Source organism: Tympanuchus pallidicinctus, unplaced genomic scaffold (genome assembly GCF_026119805.1).
Source record: "Tympanuchus pallidicinctus isolate F22 unplaced genomic scaffold, pur_lepc_1.0 scaffold18, whole genome shotgun sequence".
In the NCBI taxonomy this organism is placed as follows: domain Eukaryota; kingdom Metazoa; phylum Chordata; class Aves; order Galliformes; family Phasianidae; genus Tympanuchus; species Tympanuchus pallidicinctus.
This window is the reverse complement of record NW_026294699.1, coordinates 9,514,735-9,533,912: the sequence shown is the minus strand read 5'-3', so window position 1 is coordinate 9,533,912 and position 19,178 is coordinate 9,514,735. Positions and strand designations below refer to the sequence as shown.

Sequence of the window (19,178 nt, the reverse complement as noted above, 5' to 3'; positions counted from 1 at the left end):
TCAGCACTTTATCAGCATTTCCACCTATGCTTGGAGTTGCAGATATCTGCAGTAACTCTTTGGTAATGACTTTCTTATGGCTTCTGTTGCAGATATAAAAGCCTATAATGTCGAAATGATTGTTTTTATCAGTCAAAGTATTTTCCAATCTGTCCCATTTCCTCCACCCACATATTTTGTTTTCAGTGAGGAAAATTAAATAAACAGGATCCATTTTTCCAATGAAAACAAAATTAGTTTGCAAGCCAAAAGGAACTCAGCTTGAATGCTATTGGGATTAGAGCAATTTTAAACTATTTCTCTGCATGTGTTGATGAAGAAATTAAAAGTTAAGAGGAAATAAAATCACCATGAATGACGCACTGGAAATAGCCTAACTCAGCTCTGCAGGATAACACATATCATTTGGACATGGCCCTTGTTTTAGATAACACTGCAACAGCATAGAAGGCTGTGACAGCCACAGCTTTGGAAACTGAAGGACAAACCAGGCGTGATTTGGCTCCATCTGCTCAGAAGATGGGAACAGCACTCTTGAACTGCTGAGGTGAAGCAGCAGCTCTCAAGCCCCAGAATTGGTTTGCTACAGCTTATAGGCTGAACTTGGCCTTTTTCTGGTGCCAGGGAATGCACTGGTGGCTGCAGGACAACCAGCATCTCCAGCCCTTCTGTGGCTCCTAGGTCTGATCCAAGCCCTGAGTAAAGAACATGTAAATGTGTGAGTGCTTCATCCCAATTCAAAGATGTGTCCTTCCTCCTCTCCCCCTGTTGAGCCCTCCCTGTACCAAATCTCAGTGCCATATCTCGTATTTCTGCCATCTCTGAAGGACTGTTTCCTGCACCACAATGGACAGCTTGAAAGAAGTGATATGTGTTGGGAAGAGCTGGAGCGTGCCAAATCCTGGGGTGGCTCAGGGCAGTGCATCCTGCATGGGATAGTGCATCACCTCTGGTACCTCTGTCTCCTTCTGCAGCTCTTGGAGGTGGAGACAAGAGATTGAAGGTCCAGCTCTGCAAACCATGCTCTCTCCTGTCTGGTCATTTCTTAATTTCTCCTGAGCAATCCAGACCTCTCATTAACACTAACCCTAGAGGCCAGCAGCCCCCATCCCACTCCCAGTAGCCATGACCCACAGCCCATTCTATGTACTTGCACCAGTTGCATTCATTCAGTTTCATTCATCTCCCTTCTTGAAATCTGGAAGTGGCTCATGCCCAAGAAAAGGTCACTTCCCTCCAAACTGGGAGGAGTCAAGGGCTCTGCCTCCCCAGCACCCCCACGTCACTGGCCAAGTGCAAACAGTAATGGAAGACTTTTGTAATGAAGACAGCCAGGAGACCAGCAAGCTGCAACCCATCCTGCATGGATCCCAAAATGCATGGCACGATGCAACAAACCCCTGAGTAGGGCACATGGCATGGAGAGGGCTTCTGCCAGAGCTTCTGGCTCTGTCCTGGGGTACTTTTCAAAGGCGAGCTCACTGACTGAACCTGGAAAGAGGACACCAGCATTTCCACAAAGGAGAAAAAACACCATAAATAGCACTGAGAATCCAGGTGAGCACAGAAGACTCAAACAGGAGGAGGGCAATACAACAGGTTGGTTCCCTCTGTGCTGCTGCTGTCTCTGAACAGATGTGGGCAGTTTCGCCAATGATGAAGTACTGAATAAGTTTCTCCTTCAGGGATTATCACTACTAAATAAATCTGCAGGTTTATATGTTTAGCAGCTGACCGAGATTCTTTTTCCCTCCCCTTCTTCATTATATTATTCCTTGCAGCAAGAGCCAAAACAAGGCTTTTAAGCCAGGGGAGGAGAGAGAATGATCAGGATGTGATTTGGGAAATTTTAGAAACAATGCTAAAGCAAATGGGGGCAAAATATCCTCCCCAAAACATAGCTCATTTATGCATTGCAGCTTGTTTCATGGCGTATCTTGGACTCCATGAGCATCGGTTTAACCACCAGTTCATAAATTCATCTGGTATATTTTGAATTTGTGTCCTGGGAAAAGATCTCTCCCTGTCTCCTGGTGGTATTGGATTTATTTTTTTTTTTCCTCTTTCTTTCTTTCTGAGCTGACTTTGAGCAACATGGGGCTTGGATTTACAGTGGTTTTAGTTCCACTGAAAATATTCCCTGGCCAGCCCCAAAACAAAAGACAGAGTGTGTGATGAAGGAGCCCAACCTGTTTGCTCCTAGTTGGTAACGGCAGGTTGAACTCAGGGCACAGACTGAGTCATGCACTCTCGATGCTTTGCTGTCTACTTTTTTCTTAAAGCTTCTAAACTTTCTTCAATGCACCTCTAAAGCCAGACCTGAGGGAGGCTTGGTGGCCTGTGGCCTCCATGGTTCCCAGAGATGCCATCCCAGTGCCATTACAGGAATGTTTCCCAGTTCCTCCTTCCAGATTCTAACTTCTCCTTGCCTCATAAGCATTCAATTCAGAATGCTAAAAGGCCCCAGTTTGGGAGAAAGAAGGGAAGTACAAGAAAAACTTGCCATAAATCAAAGCTGATGGCAGCACCTGAAGAACCCCAAGAATCTTTTATCTGTGATGGGAAAACGACATTGCTGGAGAGATGAAGGACTCCTGTGGGGCAACCTGTTGCTCAGCTACAGCCCTTGTGTCTCAGAGGAGTGTGTTTGATGGTGTCCTGACCCTTGGTTATCATCTTCATTATCCCAAGTGAACAATGTGAACAAGGAGAGAGGCTATGGAACAGATTCTGCTTGGGTGCAAGAGGCAAGTGTATCCTGTTGATTAAAACTCTGAGTTTGGTAAAAAAAAAAAAAACACAGAAGTTGAGACTTCTTCACGAGAAAGTCAAGAGAAAATTATCAAGTTCAGAGGAAGAATAATAAATGCCATGCACAAGCTGGCAACACTCCTACATGACATTGGATACAACAGCTGTGCACACTTCTCATCTCAGCTATTGCATCTGGGACAAGGATGTGGCTGTGGTGGCTGTCCCCTCCATCCCTAGGAACACAAGGACCAGCAGTGCTCTGCTCCCTGCCCAGCACTGGCTGCACACATGGCCTCATGCCCAGAAGAAGCAGCAGGTGCTGCGTGAGGCTGTGCCACAGGCATTTAGGAGAGCTGCGAGGAAAAGGGGAGTAAGCCTGGTACAAATCCCTGCTCAGCTCACAGGTTTGCAGAAAGCACCCCTCACTACCTTTTCCACCTTGCAAGCATGAGCTAATTAAACCTAAGGACAAGCACAGTGTCAGATAAAAGTAACAGGATCCAATTTGTTCTTTACTTTATGGTAAAAATGGGAGAAAGGTGCTAGGAAGGCCCATGGCCACGGGGAGAAACCTGCTCTTGGACTGAACCCCTCATCTTCTCACAAAGCTGAGGGGGAAAGAAATACTGTTTGTAGTATGCTTTTGACAAAAGTGTGTTTGTATTTTTTTTTTTTATTTTTATGTCCCAGTTTGCATGAATGAACATATTACACTGGTTTAAGAGAACTTTGGCAGCTTTTTATTGCTGTTTTACAGCACAGTTGTTCTTAGAAACAAAAGGTTTGAATTAATGGTGTTTTAATGTACAGGATATGACAGAAATGAAATGCAGAAACAGTTGGCTTGCACACTGGGATCCAAGTCAAAATAAAACTTGGCCATAAGCCTGCAGCACTCCTCTGGGACACCCAAAAGGGGTGTGAACATTAACTCATACAGCAATAACCCTGGCGATCATGAGCCTGCTTCAGACTCCCACTAATGCAATAATTGAATAAAAACCATCTTCAATTGTCATATCAAAAAGCAACCTTGAACACTGGATAAAGACCCAATAGGAGAACAAACTACATGTCCAGAGCCATCCCAGGTTCTGGTTAGCTGCAGTTGTCCTGTTAAAGGTGAGCCTCTGACAGAATCCCAGGCTTTGGTTTGAATCTAGTAAGATTTAGCGGACTACTCAGAAGGAGCACTGCAGATTTTCTTTCTGCATTTTTGAGTTAATATAAATCCTCCAAGTACCCAAACCAGAAGGCAGGGATGAGTATCATCAAAATATCTCTGACACTTCCTTCAGGGCTTCAGAAATGCTCAAGACCCTTTTCAATCTGTCAGTGTCTTCCCTGCAGCCTACCACCATGTGCCTTAACTCCTCCATCTCTCCATCCCCCAATTTGCCTCTGATGGTTCCTGCAAGAAGGATGCATTGTGTAGTTGGAGGCTGCTTCATAGTGGTGCCAACTTGCTCCACAGACTCAGCTCTTTTTTCCTTTTTTTTTTTTTTTTTTTTTCTTTCCCCTCCTTCTTTTGGTAATTGGGAACAGGCAAAAGTTTGGGTATTAAAAAAAAAAAAAAGCGTTCCACATAATTTAGAGAAGTTAACAAAGCGTGAAACTAAATAAAAAACACCATCCGGTGCTGATCTCAACATTTATATATGCGTGAGTGCCTATAGCCATGTAGAATATATCTGAACTAGATCCCTGCTCTCAGAACAAGCTTCTTGCTCTTTCTGTTGCTCTGACACCATATAGTAATTTGAAGACTTTTTGACCAAATCTTTTTTCCAAACCACGGTATATGTTAAATGCTTCAGGTTTACCACACTCTGATTGCTTTGGATTCTGCCAGTTTACTGTCATGTCTCTGAACTATCACAGCAATATCTCAAATGCAGTGCTCTGGCACTTTCTGAAGACCCTATTAGAGGCCACAGCATATGGTCTCTCTTTCCATTCTGCTCTTTCTGAAGATTGGAAAGGCTTGAGATGAAGAGGAACAAGCAAGAGAAGAGTCGATGAGAGAGCATGAGCATCCCGCATTCACTGGGGCTGCTGTTTTATGAAAGGATGAAGAAGCTGACCAGAGGTTGTCAGGCTGGAAGATCCAGAGCTCGATCTTGCCATTGCACAAGGTGGTACCAAAGGGATAAGAATCAGAAGGCTCTTCTGAAATATTTCCAACAGCTGTGCCTGAAGCACATTCATATTGAGGACATCCATTTGCTTACATGCACCATGCCACTAATGCCACCCTCATTTGCTTCTTGTTTCCAAAAGGATGAAGCTTCCTGGAGCCATGCATGTGCCCCAATTGATCTTGGTCGCAAAGTTGAGGGCGGTTTGGTCAAGTTATGCTTTAAGTTCTGAGGCTGACAGCTGGCTTGTGTCAGTCAGTGAGAGGCTCGGCATAACATAGTAAAAATTGATTCCTTCTACATTTCTCCTGTTCCTCGCCCGAGCCCAGATTAGACACATGCTCAGCCTCACTCTAGCAAAGTTGATTTCCTGGTTGCGATTAGGGATGGTTTACATTTATTTCCTAACTTTGTTTTCCTTTTATTACTATCATTTAAATAGAATTGTGTATCACTGCTTTTCCAAGACATCTACACTTCAAAAGACACTTACCAGCTTTGGGTCTGAAAAAGGATGCAGAAACCCCACAGCCAGGATGACTTGCACTGGCCAAGGCTCCAAACCAAATGCCCTTCTGCAAAGCCTCAATCTTCCTGTCATTCCACTACTTCAAACTCAAGCTGCAAGAGGCACTGAAGGAATTAGAGCATGTTTATCAGAGCACTTAGTGAAAAGTGCAACATTAAATCACTGCCTGTGGAACAGCCACCAGGATGAGTAATAATGAGCTGCTAGCCTGTCAGTTTTCCTCTGGCCGATGCTTTTGCCAGCTTTTGACTCTCCTACCCATCTCTATACCCATGAGGAGTGGGAGAGAAGGTGAAACAGGCTGTCCTCATGAGCTCATTCTTCCCCCTTGAATTATAAGTCATACTGTTGAGCAAAGAAGTGCATTCATTTCTTCCATCAGATCCCCACTGCGGTGCATGGCTGAGAAGCTCCATGTTCAGCATTTGCCTGCCCTGGGGCTATGTCTTCATCTCCTTCAGAGGGGTATGTCTGCTCTGTGCGGAAGGCAGAGCAGGACTTTCAGGCACATTAATGTATATGTTGGTCATTGCTTGTGAAAGGACCCCCCCCCCCCCCAAAACAAACAAACAAACAAAAAAAAACCTGGCTATGTGAACTGGAAGCCTGGATTCTCTGTGAATGCCCAGCTATTCTTTAATCCCTCTTGAGAAGACACCAGAGACATGATAAGAGCTCCTCCTCCTCTTCCCTCCATTGAGAAGCAGGGATTTTCTCTTCTGCACAAACAGCTTCTTATGGAGAGTTTTTCTGCTAAGAGCTTCCTATGAATTGACCTTCCCCTCCTCTCCTGAGTACATCACTTTCACCATCCCACCCAGAATGCATTATCCCAGTCATGAACATGGATTAAATAATGCCTTTAGGAAGCACTAGTTGCACACAGCAATGGAGCAACCATCAGTGACAGAGCTGAAGGAGCACCCAATTTTCTCTGAGAACAGAATGGATTCAGAATCAATATTTCTCCTCAGGTAGAGCTGGGAGTGACAGTGCAACTCCACCCATACCTCATAGGAATAGAATGTTTCAGTCACCCTTCAGATCAGCAGGAAGTCATGGAGAAATTAGATACTGAGATTTACCTCCTTCACCAAAATATAGTCAAAATATTTCAACATTGCATCTCATTGTGAAAGTCCCACTCATGCAGCCAAAACAAAATGTTCTGACCTTATTCACACAAAATTGCATCATAAGCTTTGATTTGTCCTCCATGCTTCTTGCAACTGTAAACTCCACTCAGTCTTTTTCCTTTGGCAGCATCCCTCTGATTTTATGAGGTCTGTGGGGGGTTATTAATGTAGTTCCTGACTCCCTGACAATCCAACACAAGCACTTTTTCCATCTGAAAAACATCCCTCAGATCCCACAGACACAAGTATCATTCAGACAGAAAAGTGTACACACCTGACCAGCCGCCCACTGTGCTCTGAGTGCTGCATGGGAAGGATGCTGCAGGTCCTGGGGCATTGCCTTTGCTCTGAGCCATTTCCAATCACCAGAGAAATTGCCAACCTTATCCCCGTTGTTTCAGGTTGTCTGCAGCCAGGCTCCACCCCTTCAGTCACACAGCTGAATTGCCTTCACCTGTGCTCCCAGGGTTGAGTTGGTCCTTTCCCCAGGTGCTCAATCAGTGGTTCAGGCTGTGACTCAACAATTCCCATAGAGCAATTCACCTGCATGTCTGGATGGGTGGAAACCAGCTTTCACCCCTCCCTAATCTTTATGCAAGCACTGGCTGCCTGTAAGGAAGGATCTTTAGCTGGAGAGCCCTTCTCTGGGAGCATTTGGTGAGCCCTGATTCTTGGGACAGAGGAGTAAATCTTTTTTTTTCCTTTAACTGGATTGTGACCATTGCCTTTTTTGGGGGGTAATTTAGAACTGATTATCTGTTATTGCTATTCCCCACAACCACGGAGATCCTTCTGAAAAGCCAGGTAGAATCAAGGTGATGTTGGAGTTCAAACTGCATTTCCCTGGAGCCGAATTAATCCTTAGCAGGGATAACTCTGTGATGCTGTATGGCTGCCTTCATTGTCATGGCAATGGGCAGGGAAACAACCTGCAGAGATAACACCTGGGAGGGAGAAAACATCACACTTATCAAAACGTGGAATTTGAAATACCTTGTCTGTGGAGGGTGGATGTATCTCAGAGCCAGAGAAGGCTTGGTAGAGAAGGCTGAGTTACGTATGTTTGCTGTAGCAAAGCAACAGTAGCTAATGTGAAAGACCATTCCAAGGCTGTTTTTTATTACATGAGGTCCTTTGGAGTTTTAACAAGCATTACTGACTCAACCGGTAAACATGGTAACTGTTGCTAACAGCGTGCAACAATTAAGCAAGTTAATCTCAACACAGCCGCGTGCTGCAGTGCTTGTGGGCCTGTTCGTCTGGCTTCCCCTCTTAAAGGAGGACAGCTTTTGCCTCCCTCCTTGATTTAAGTGATGCTGTTTTTTCCAACCAAACTGTGAACTCAAACATTCTGTGAGCTGTTGGCTGAGGCACCTTCACACCCTGAGGTGCCATAGGAAAAAGCCTGCGCTGGCAGATGAGGGACAAATGACAGAGATTTGGATGTGAGATCTTGTCCTTCGTGGTGGTCCCAGCAGCTGATCTGGAGATGCCAGGGTGGTGTTGGTCACTTTGCAAGCTGTTGTTGTGCCACCAGGAGATACCTATTCACCTCAGAAAGGTTTTAAATGCTGCCAAAGGTCTGGTTGTGCTTCTGGCATAGAAAATTACATGGGCACTGGAGTTGAGATTGGAGAAAATGCAGGAATTGGTGCTATCAGCAAATCCAATGCTCAGTAAAAACCTCAGAAAGAACCCAATTTCTGGCAGGCAGTGCTTTTGCCCAACCTCCGCAATTGAGGCTTCTCATGACTCTGAGCAATAAACTGAAGTACCCAAAAGCCAGAGTCATTTTAAAAATGGGAAACACGGAACAAAGTGACTGCCTGGTTCCACCTTTGCTGATGCACAAGAAGCACATGGATTCACCAGGGTCACCACAATCTCATCACCTTTCCTGCCACCAAAATCCAGAATGGAAATATTGTATTTGAGTCCTCAGCGAGACCAAATGAAGCACAGCTGACAGAGCTCAGCTGAAGCCCAGTAAATCACCCTGAAAACAACCGTGTCACAGCAGGCTTCCTACATGTTGGCACAGGTGTATAATCAATGGATATCAAGATGTTACAATCACAATACAATCAAGAGAGTTAGGCAAAGCGGACAATGATAACAAGAGAGAATAAATGAAAGGCTTACCCTTATGCTGGGCTCACCTACAAAACACCAGAAGAGGCAATCTCTAGAAGAGATCCTTCCCCACTGGTAGCCAGCTCTTAAATAGGTCCAGGAGGAGTGGAGCCAGGCTCCACCCTTCCGGCAGCACAGGAGAATTGCCTTCACCTGTGCTCCTCTGGCTGGTTCATGGCTTGCCTCAGGTGATCAATCAGAGGTTCAGGCCATGACTCAGTAGTTCCCATACACACAGGATAGGTGAGAAGTTGCTTCCACTCTCCCAGTGTACTCCTTCATCACTGCAGAGTGAGGACTTGAGGCTGCAGGCAAGCCTGGAGGAACTGCAGGGCCAGGACAAAGCACCCCCTGGCAAGGCAGGGGTGGTGGTGGGAGGCTGACAGAGCAAATGGCTTGGGAGAAAGTGCCCAGAGATGAGTCAGGCAGCCAATCCAATGGGATTCCACTCTGAATAAAGGCGAAGGAAAAGCTCCACTATTTGGCCCATGACAATAGCAAACCATCCAGATGAAAATCCGCGGTCAAAAGCTCTCTAGCTTGGAGGTCTGCACTGGAGCAAGTGAGCTTTTCAGCAATGCAACATGAACCTCGAGCAGACCAGCAAGGAAATCACCCTGTGACAGTAGCTAAAAATACGCTGGAGCAGAAATCACTTCAAGACAGGCCAGGGCTGCTGGAGCACCCTCTCTCTCCCCTGCAGACCTTTCCAATCACTCTAGCGTGCTTCCTTTTTTCCTTTTTTCTATGTTTTTTTTAAGCTGAATTGGATGGGACATGACTTCCTATTGTGACCAAAATTGCTTCCGTAGGATTGTAGGGGAGAAACCAGAAAAGAAATACGTTAATTTTTCCTCTGAGGCCAGGGAAGAGAAAGAAAAGAGAAGCTGGATATGCAGATGGATAAATGATTAACCAGGCGCTGTCCTTTATCTGTCTGGAAGTCCTCTGGAAAATAAAGGTTAAGAAAAGAGTACAGAAGCAACTGGCTATAGAGCTCATTAATCTGTCTCTTTTTGTTGGCACCGGCCAGGTACTCAGACCCCCAGGGGCTCTCAGCATCCACTTTCAGCATATTTCTGTGATAACCAATGTGGTGGTTTGCGTCCAGCAATGACTAAGTGGTGGATTTTGCACTGTTACCTTACCTTACCCCCAGTGTTTGCAGATTGCAGGACAGCACAATAATCAGTTTGGCAAAGGACCTCAGTCAGGCTACGCTTTTAATATGATTTCCAGAAAGAAAAAGCCCTCAAGTTTGTATGAGCAAGAAAGAGCCCAGGTTTCTCCAGAGTTAAATAAAAAGGGAGAGCTGAAAAGAGAGAGAGTCATCCGAAAACACAGCCCTCCTTAATGAGAGAGTCTTGACCAGCATAGTTGTTCTTCTTCCAAGTATTTTCGTTGTTTTGTTCCATTGGAAAGGAAAGCAGCCTACGTTCCCAATACACCGTACATGCAGAGCTGAGGAAAAGAGAACCTCATGGCGGGGAGGTTCTCGACTCAGCTCACGTCACCCCCTTCTGCTCAGCCTCCCTTGCGCAACGGTGCTCTGCAGCTGCACTTTGCACTTCTCCAGCAGCCTTGGTGCCAAGCCCACACGAGAAGTGCAGGAGGATTAATGCCACTGGGGCACGTTCCTGTGCAGAAATGGAGCAGCCCAGAACAGGGCAATGTGTCCCAGTGCTGGGGTCCCTGCAGCAAACGCTGCTGCCAGATGGCATCGCTTCCCGCTGCAGCTGGGGAAACTGAGGCACAGGTGTGCTGTCCTGCTGTCCTGCTCCGTGGTGCTCAGTGCACACTTAGCGAGTCCCACGGAGCATCCAGCAAGTTTGACAGAGGAAAATCAGCCAAACAGGTGGGAATAAACACAAAGCTAAGCAATCCCATTTGTCCTTTCATCAGGGAGCTGCTGCCCGTTCTGGGTTTGGAGGAAGGAGAAATGGTTAAAGTGATCCATCCTGACAGAGATCACAGGAGACCCCCCTTTGTCAGTGTGGAGTGCTTGCCAGATATTGGGCTGAATAATTAAGCAGCTACTTAACCCTCGGACAGCGCGGCTCCCTGCTCCTGACAGCCCATGCTCATGTAGCTATAGCAACGAGCTGGGCGCCAGCCTGTTGACTGAAGAATATGGAAATCACAAGGATTTAATTTTGCTGTGGCACAAAAAACTTGTTTGATCTGAGGGTTGTGGCTTTTCTGCAGCTTTCAGCAAAGAATAATTTCTATATTCATATCTCCCATTCAGATGTCAGTTAACAGTGCAAAAAAAAAAAAAAAAAAAAAAAAAAAAAAAAAAAAGAAAAAAAAAAAGGCCAAGCAATTCTGAAAAAAAAAAATCATCTCGGTTTTGTGGGCTGGATTAACGCTTGAAATGCCAAAGGATGTGAAGTACTATTGCTTCATCCTGATGTAAGAGGGGCTGGAGGGGGCCTGGCTCTCATTGCATCCCAAGGATGCTCCAAGTGATGGGAAAGTGGGCAGAGCCAGTGAGAGCACAGAGACACCCAGAAAAGGGCTATTGGAAAAAACAAGTTCGTTCTGGGTTTGTCATTTATGGGTCATTGTGTTAAGGTACATACAGCAGGAGGAGAATGTACCTGGGCCATACCTGTGTCTTGATAACAATAACTGCCTTGGCAACAACTGAGTTACTGGAGGAAGAATGGCAGAAGGGCAGCAGCATCAGCGCTTTGCTAAGAGAAATAGCCAAAGGGATGGACTTGAAGAGTCAGTGCTGTTTCTGTTTTATCTTTCTTGTATGTTGGAAGGGTGGAGGTTGAAGCAGACAGAAGCCTCCATGAAGAATGCAGAAATTCAAAATACATGGTATCAGAAACAGCCATGTGCATCAAAAAGTGCCCAGTTGGAGCCTACCAAAGCCAACAAACATTTGCTGTCAGCAGTGATGGGAGCTGGATTGGAGCTACTGCAACTTCACATGAAAAAGGCCTTGTGTGGCCGTGGCTGAAGTCAGCCAAAGCTCAGAATTAGGATTTGCTTCTCTCCCATTTTCAGAACCTCTAAGGTATACAGGAGCAACAGGTCTGGGATCTGGGCTCTGTCAGAGGCATTGGCACCCAGCTCTACCCAGGATAGGAGGGAAGCACCCAGCCAGTCCCAGCCTTCCCCACTGGCTGAGATATCTCCTCATCATCATGAGCCACCTCATGCATGGGAATGTCAGCATCAGGGCTTGGAAGCTGTTGTGTTTAATGGGGTAACTGCACATGGACGGCGCCTTCGGACACCATCCCATGCAGTGGGGCTCATAGGTGCAGAAAAACTGCAGTCCTGGCACTGCAGCTCTTCACCACTGGGACCAGTGGGCAGCAGCTGAGTCTGCAAGTTGCCAATGGAGCGAGAGGATATAGTTAATGGCAGAGTTAAAGCTCGTTTTTCTCATCCCCAGTAAATCCACTGCTCAGTTAAAAGCTGTAACAGCTTGAACCAAAGAACGCAGGCTCTGCAGCTGCTGACTGCAACAACTCGTGACCTCTGTGGGTTGGCAAAGCTGGAAAGCTCTTGTAACACCCCCCCAGGAGGTTGCTCTGGCTCCTACGTGGGCTGAGTTCTTCATGTCGAGCTGTATGTTGGAGATGAATTTTAAATGCTTGGTGTAAAACAGTCCTACAGCACAAGGGCTCCTCTGAGGTACTGCTGCAATGGAAGAACATGACATGGTTTTTAAAAATACTCCACAGAAGTGATAACTTTCACCAGGTTGGCTCATCATTTGCAGGACTCACAACAATTGGTTTTCTTAGGAAAATTCTGACTTGGGTTGTCTGCTGTAAGCAAGCAAGAGGAGCACAAGAAGAGCCCTCCTGGGAGTAACACTGCAAGTGTTTGAGCTGGTAAACATCCAGATAAGCAGAATTCTGCAGAGGATTTTGGTGGCTGTGTCAGGAATAGAGAGGAAAATTGGACCCAAGGGTTGTTCAGATGCAGTGTGAGCTGACAGTGGAGGTGTCTGGAGAAATTGATTTTTTTAAAATTATTTTTATTATATATATTTTTTTATGTCTGCGTTAGCTATTTCATTCCCAGGATGATGGAAGACCCTTAAGGCTCCTAGAGTTAGTTCTGGTCCATTGAACACATAAATTATCCTACATTTCAAAGTTGTCTGAATAAAGTACACACAAGCAGCCAGCTGGCTGGAGGACAGTTTAAAGTTTCCCTTCTCAGCCATCTGCCCTCTTCTCTGCCCATAAGAATCTGTCAGCAAAGAGCAGCATGGGTCAGGCTCGGTCATTGGCCATCCTGGAGATGAGAACTGCAGGACAGAATCCTCTCTGGCATTCATACACAGATCTCCCTCCTTTCTAGGAAGGCAGTGTTAAACGTTCCTTCTCAAATTCCTGTGTAACAGCTGGTGTGGGGACACCTCCTTGGCGTGTGGTGATGGCCTGAAATGGGTCAGCTGCAAAGAAGGCATTGCAGCAATTAAACACAAGCCAGGCACTTACCTGACCTTGAAATATCCACAATGGTAGAGATCAGAAACCTTGGAACAAAGTCATGAAAGCATCGACCAAGCGATTTGCTGATGGCCTCTAATTTGCTTGAACAGCTCCCAGCCAGCCCTGCCCAAAGCCCACCTGCTGTCTGCTGGGGGAGGCACGCAGTTATCAGCCCACATGGTTCAAAAATGGGAATATTGGTATTTCTGAGGGTTTTTTAATACTACAATAAGAAAAAAATGGGGACAACAGAATAAATGGTGTTAAAGCTTCTAAGTAGATGTGTTTAGGAGCATTACTACAGAAAAAACTGATAACTACAAATAAAAATCCCTATTCATTTATTCATTGGAAAACGAGTTGGGGAATTGGGAAAATCACAACTTTAACTTGAAAATTGCTCTGTCAGTGAATTCCTAAGTTTTCTCAGAGCAGTGTTTCAGTGAGTGTATATCAAGTGTTACAAAGAAGCAGCAAATAAAATCAAATTTGTTGACCTCTTGGTACCCAGAACTATGGAACTTCCCTACTGTAAGTAGATTGGGCTTTTCTTTAAATCAATTCCACAGCATTTACTTCAAAAATGAAACACAGAAGGATTAATACTATTTCAGCAGAATTTTTCCTCTGGGCTGACATATCTGTAAATGCTGGACTGTCCATGGTCGGATGAATTTTGCCTTTCCAGTCTGGAAGTTTATTGTCCATTAATAATTACGGTATCCATTTCAGCCTGTAGGAATGAGGGGATTTGATGCTGGAAGCTGCTGTGGGCTGTTTGCATAAACTGGAGACCACAGTCTGTCCATGCCATCCCAGCCAAGTGGGGAGGATAGATTTCATCCTCGTATGAGTGGGTCCAGAGCTGAGTGTGCTCTGGATTGTGGGAAGCTGCCCACCAGGTGCATTTTCTCCTTGGCACCAAAGGCCTACGTTGAATACAGTGCTCCCAAGCTCTCATTTTCCATGTTTCGTTCACACTTTTCAAAGCAGCTCTTGCTTTTCTTCTCTCTTGGACTCTGATCTGTATGGGTCCCTTCCAACTTGGGATATTCCATGATTCAAAAAAAAAAATTCTAAGGCTTTTCACATCTTCAGCCCTTTCTACCATCCATCATTGGCCCCCTCCAAAATCCCTCCGTCTTTTGCAGCGACGCAGCAACCGAAATGTAATGCAACCGAAATGTAATACGGTACCTAAGCGTAGTTCATCCAACAGAATGACATTAAAATACCTTTGGCTGTGTTTTCTTTAAGGGCTGCTAGCTTGTCAGGCAATCAGGTGGCAATGTTGGTCTTAGCATGAGAAAAGAACCATTCCTGTGCAGCTGAGTGGAGGTTATTGGGCAGCAGCACGGTGAGCATTGCAAAGGCTGTGGGCTGCAAAGGCTGTGATAAGCATTGATTCCCAGGGCAGAGAAACTACTTGGGAAATGGGCTCTGATTTTGAGCTGAGTTTCCTAGAAGAAGGGATTGTGCCCGTGCCAGTGCTGGTATTGATAGGGTATATAAACAAATGATACCAAAACAGGCCCTGCACTGTTAGGGAAAGGAGACGCAGAATCCTGGGGTTCTGCTGTGGCTCAGTGGGGCAAAGCAGTGACGGCATGAGATGATGAGATACCATAGGAAGGGACCACCCGAATGAAGGCCTGCAGTTACATGGCACTGAGCAGATACAGCTGTGAAATCTGCATCTCCTTTAGTAAGGTTTAAGAGGTCTTGAACAACAACAACATTTTGGCAGCTGTGTAATCCTCTACCTCACTGGCTGCTGCCATCAGTTTTCATATGAAGGCTTTTCCAAGCTCCTAGAGTACACAGAAATGCGTTTTCTCTGGGTGACCCAAAGCCACTGTGACCCCAAATCACATGCAGAACTCCAACCAGAAGCACGGGGACTTGCGTTGCAAAGGCTTTTGTTTTACAGGTCATCACACAGCTCCCTCCAGCTGTGAAGCAGCTTCCTTCCAGCCGTACCTTGGCACGAGGGTTGCAACCAGCCAGCACTGCTTTCCTTGCGAGGAGACAGCGAGCAGAAGGATATGCTGTGCTCCACTCTGTGGCAATAGCTCCCCAAGGCAAACTCTGCTGGCTAATCCTCGGAGCCTGGCAAACCTCGCGGAGCCAAGCCGTGCGGTGGTACGAGCCTCAGTCGCTCCCCGAAGGCTCTGTTGCTGTGCAGAGAACAAGAGATCCTGTGACACAGATTAAATCAGGAGATCTGTGAGTTTTCATTCAACTCTAGCCTGAATTGTCCTTTTTACTGTTTAGGTTTTTTTTTTTCCCCTAAGAGTAGAGGGGGAGGGAAGTGCTGCCAGCTCTTTGAGAGGCTCCGAGCCCAGCTGTAATGAACTGATAAGTTTCTTTATCGCACATTAGATGGCAAAATCTTTGGCTGCAGGTCTAAGAAGGGTCACAGGGCACCCAGTCCCCACATCTCCCATTCATCACTGTGGCAAAAACCTCCCAGTACCTTCTCACATGCAGAAACCACAGTCGTGGGCGAGGTGGGCAGATCACTGATGCTCAGGGCTCCTGCAGTACAATGGAATTTACTGGGGGATGTCCCCAGCGACCCTGTGCAGTAACCCATCCCCATGCTCCAAAGGAACCCAACGGTCTTTAGCTTTCTGACCTGAGTGAATTGATTTTTGCACCCTGAATCTGACCGCTTGTTTAACCTGGAGCTTGGGGAGTGATCTATCCACCAGGCGTCCAAGAGGTTTTAGTACCACTCAGAGCATAAGTGTTCTGCTCCACATCCTGTTTCTAGCAGAGGCCAATTTCCACGGTTTCAGAGGAAACAGAAAATTAAGTAAAAAATCTCGAAACCAGAAGCTAAATCCTGCTAAAAGGGTCAGAAATAAACCCTTACCCCTGTGGATGAGTAGGGGAATCCCTGGAGAATAGGATGCATATTACATAAAAGCAGTGCAAACAAATTTGAACAAGCAGCTAGTAAGTGCACCTTCAGCCTTCCCTGCAGGCATGGAGCTCAGAGGTGGGCAATGGGATAGGCATACAAATAGAGTTTCATTGCCCTGGACATTCAGGCTACTTCTGAGTCCCCATGGTGGTGTCCAATGGGATTTACCCTAAGATGTGATGGAGTCTGACAGCATTGTCTCTACTTGCATATTCACGTATACGGAGACAGATGTATATGTATATCCATATATGTATATGAGTGTGTGCATATATCCATGCATACACATTTATAGGATGTAACCAGCAATTGCAAGAGAAAAACCACAAGTTAATGTATGTAATCATGTCAAATCCCAAAGCAATAAAGGGGAAACCACCTCTGCTCGAGGTTCCTGTGCCATGAAGCCGTTCCCACAGAAGACCCCCAGCAGCCCCCAGACACCCACTCCCACTCCTGGATGCACCCAGCCTGGCCCCAACCCTCTGTCACAGCTTCCATCTCCTTCCCAAACCACTCCAGGACACCATGGCTGAAATGTTTCCCTCCCAACCCTAAGTTATCTCCTTCCAAAGAACAGGGTAATAATTTGTATATATGGCGGTGTACTGTTTTTTGGTGTTTTTTTTTTTAAATGGGATATGAGCTACTTTAGGAAGCCGTAAGCCTGGAGCCTGAGGTTAGCAAGACAGAGGAGAAAAAAACTCACCTAATTATAAGTGTGCAAAAAAGAGTTCGCCTGTAGGAAATGGGAAGATTACATGCTGAAGGAATTGGCAAATAGCTGCATGACAGGCAGACTGAAGTGAGTTATGTCTCGGCATGACGGCTCCCCACTTGTAACTATTTTCACTTCAGATCATTATTGTCTTCCTTCCTGAGAAGCGTTCAGGGGCTCTGGATCACCCCTGCCTGAGGAGGAGTGTGGAAATTCCTGGCTACAGAGCAGGTCAAGGGGCTGCAGGCACGTTCAGTCCTTCCTCTGGGAAGGACCCCATTAACCACCCGGAGGTGTGGTCACATTTGGAGTTGATTGAAGAAGCCCTCAGCTAATTGTGACTTGCTTTATCAGGGCAACGGATTATTCTGCATGAAAACATCTCAATTTGCTCTAAGCCTAAGCAGGCCACACACTGCAATTAGACGTGGATGATTTTTTTTCACTCTTTCCCCGCGCAATCTGTCTACACAACTCATCTCAGAGCTGTACTGGAAAGTAAAGCTGTTCTCCCAGCTGAGAGTCTTTTTCATTCACCATAGGGCTCCATTTCTTCTGGTTTGCCTGCTCATTGCTCTGCCTCTGAACAGAAAGGAAATAATTCAGCCAGCAGACATTGCAATGATGAGCAACGGAGGAAATGGCTAAACAGCTGGGTTTGTGCATGGTATTTTTATGACCTCTGTCTTACTGGTATTCTCTCTCCATTAAATACTCATTATTGGATTCTGATGCCTTCCCTTCCATATGAAACTGCAATTATTAGCTCTGCCTGTGAATATACCACAAGTATGGCGCACTTCAGAGAGCACACGGCCTTAGGAATCACTGAAGTTCTAGTGCAAGATGTACACAATGATCTGAGCCCTCCCAAATATCAGAATATATTTAAATATGAGCCTCCACCTTAACTACAAATTCAGCAGCAGCTGTGTTAGGGTAATGCCCTGAACGAGGCCGGTTCTGAGCAGATACTTCCACCAATGTCATGCAGCTGAATTTGGTGAATAATGGCCATAGCCTAAGTTAACACATCCTATGATCTACCCCTATTGGTCACAGCAGAATATCCTGTACCTTGGGTGCTGCTGATGCAAACCTGCATCTTTCCAGCTTGATGGAGGTGTTTTGGTCTTGGCCAAATGCTCCATTGCACCTTCTAGCAGTTGCATGACAAATCCCAGACTTGGATAACTGTCCCTGAATATTGCATTACTGGCTTACACATCAGGCACTATTTAGGCTTTTAGTCTAAGGCACTGCAGCTGTTTCTGGACGGGAGCAGAACATGTCTGCTCTGCTGTGAGGTATGATTGAAGCAAGGGTTGGCTCTGGGGGAAGGAAACCACACTCCAGAGGCCACTGATGGCGATTTCTGTACTCCTGGTAACAGCAAAGACATGCACACGGGCTGGATGATGTGTAACCAGCCCCACACTATGGAACATTTGCTGTTGCCACCAAAAGATGGAGAAAAATGCCCAGGGGGACCTGAAGAACTCATCACCTCCCCCCACCCATCGGGCAGGAGCAGCAGCCCCAAAACAGCCCCTGGTAGCTCTGTGTCCAACCTGTCTCAGTGAACACCCACCACCACGACTCCATTTCTCCCAGTGCTTAGCCCCTTCCAGCCAGAATTCTGACTTACAACGCACTTCTAACTGTGGTTTAACCCATCATTTCCATCTCTTCCCAGTGGGTTTGGAGGGAAGGGCTGCTTCTCCTTGCAGCAATCTCTTAAACACTGGCAGATTTAGTAATACAAAGGAGTGAACTTGTTGTGGCCTTAGCAGGGGATCAGCTTAATAATGACTATTATCATTGGCCGGGGATCTATGCTGTCTTTAGTGCTCATCCCCTTCAAGTATCCCCCAGGGCTATTTTCCAATTGTAAGAAGCTGAAGGAGCAGGCAGAGCCAAACCTCCTGACCGCCATCCTCCATTCCCAGGTCCCGTCCACTTTTGTTTGTGGCTTTATTTTTAGAGCTACAGAAAAGAAACACTGTGAAGGCGTCGTGCTTCACGAAGAAGCTGGTTTCTGCTCAGCAGTGGTGTCACCACTGTGTCCCACTCAGGTCACAGTCCGTGGGCTCACATACCAGCTAGGACAAGGGGAAATTGTATGGCTGGAGTTTCTGCCCCTGCCCACGAGGCAGCACAGCAAAGCCAATGCTGGAAATGCTGAGGAACTTGGCCTCATTCTTTGCAAGTCAAATGTGCCTTGATAAATCAGAGCCAACTCCACACTGGGGACGTGCAGGGGCCACAGTGTTTGTGTTTGTTTAATTAACGCGTCTGGTTTTGCTCCACTTTAGTTCTTTGTTTTCACTTATCAGAAGGTGAAATAAAGCTTGTGCTTCCCCAGGACCCCCGAA

General features: G+C 46.2%; 1 long non-coding RNA gene across 1 annotated transcript; it reads right to left on the bottom strand.

Annotated features, from left to right (window-relative positions):
• Positions 1 to 803: 803 nt before the first annotated feature.
• Positions 804 to 6,909, bottom strand: LOC128078980 (uncharacterized). The gene is made up of 3 exons (XR_008205941.1): positions 6,832 to 6,909; positions 1,399 to 1,491; positions 804 to 976 (listed from the first exon to the last, which is right to left on the bottom strand). It is a non-coding gene; the product is annotated as an uncharacterized LOC128078980 (long non-coding RNA).
• Between the last annotated feature and the right edge of the window lie 12,269 nt (positions 6,910 to 19,178).